The sequence below is a fragment of the Lupinus angustifolius genome, chromosome LG17, assembly GCF_001865875.1.
Source record: "Lupinus angustifolius cultivar Tanjil chromosome LG17, LupAngTanjil_v1.0, whole genome shotgun sequence".
Classification (NCBI taxonomy): domain Eukaryota; kingdom Viridiplantae; phylum Streptophyta; class Magnoliopsida; order Fabales; family Fabaceae; genus Lupinus; species Lupinus angustifolius.
In genome coordinates this window covers 16,812,257-16,814,047 of record NC_032025.1, presented here as the reverse complement: position 1 = coordinate 16,814,047, position 1,791 = coordinate 16,812,257, and positions in this window count along the sequence as shown.

The following is a 1,791-nucleotide window of genomic DNA, read 5'->3' as shown; positions in this document are numbered from 1 at the left end:
TATATATATATATATATATATAAGTACATGTTTCACGTGGGTTCGTATCGGGTTCGGTTACCCGAAATCCAAAGGATTTGGAAATGATATCATTGTTTTTAATCCCACTTAATTCGAGTATGGGTTGCAATTTTGGATTTCAGGGTTGGGTAAGCACAAACTCGACTTCGATCCGCCACGTTGCTATTCTTACAAATGGGATCAACTGATCTTCATTGGGTAATAGGACTAGAACAATAGTGAACAAGGATTCTTGTCCCAAAAATTCATGTCACCATGTCTTAAACCAATTGCTAAACTGACAATTAGGTGTAAAAATACTACCTACGTTGTCGCAAACAAGTTTAAAACTAAGAGATTGTCGTATCCATAAGAACTTGCTAACTTAACATTTCAAAATCAAATCACTATCCTAAGCTTAATTTTTCAAAAGGGTTTTCAAGTTGGTTGGTTTGGTTGAAAAGTTTTGATAATTAAAAGTATTGGAATTTAGATGTGGGGTTGACTCACTATTCATATTAGTAAATAAACAAACACTCAAACAACAAACAAATATGATTCTACACAAAATAGGGCCTAAATTAAAATAAAAGCTAATAATTTAGTCTACTTAGCAACTCATGAAATAAAGCCAAAATTTTAAACACAAGATCAAATATTTTGACTCTCACACACCTCTATTTCTAGAAATTATGTATATTAGTTGAGATTAATGCACATCCTCGATTGTGTTAGCCATCAATGTCTTGTTCTATGCTAACACTTTAACAAATTAGCTCTATGTCTAGCAACTAAATCGATAAAATTATAACTTATGAATCATCAAGCATACCTTTATGTTCAACAACATATATCATTAAGTTTGAGTGTTTTCAATGCAAATATGAATCTATGTCTAACAAACATATGAACATAGACATTTATTGTGACAATTAAACATGCAACTACGTCTAGTTTTATGCATAAGTGATGAATTACATGCTTTATACCAATGAACCGAAATTTATTCACAAAGTTCTTTCCCTAAGACAAAAAAAAACATTTTGCCAAACACATAGTAAGCATTAAAGTGCAACAAGAATAATTTATGAAAATAAAATCATTTTATTTATAAATCAAATTCCATAATATATCAATGAATAGAAAGAACCAATCCCAACGAAGAAGCAATCTAATTAAGTATTTTCACACAAAACTCGATAAAAATGGAATTCCGAACTTGTGGTTCATGGAGAAGTGACGACTCCTCCTTGAACATACATGAACTTCCGTATTCATACTCCCTATCCGTTATATCATGCTTCCAACTATACAAATCTATAAACTAAGACGAAAAAATCACCCTAGGTATTGAATTTATGACTCATCATGTATTTCTTGGCGTCTTGGGTCTCTTTTTATAAATCTGAGTTTTGGCACCTGTGCTTCTTTTGCATTAGATCTTTTGCTTGACTTCTTCCACGACTGGTGTAGCTTCCACGCTTAGCACCACCTGTGTTGAGCTCAGCTTCTACGCTAAGCACAGGTCAGCTAGTCATGGCTTTTGCATGCGTAGTCCATTTTGGCCCAATTAGCCCTTTTCGGCCTAACACATATGAGAACTTAGAACCCACTTTCTCAGAGGTTAAATTCGGATTCCCCACTCCAAACACACACACTTTTACTTTTTGCCTCATTTTAAAACACATTTTCCGTTTTTCCCTCTTTGTGCTCTTCTAGGGTTTGCTCTTCATTTTCTCATTTTCGGTTTGCTCTTCCATTGCCATGGAAGGCTAAATTTCTGGACTAAGT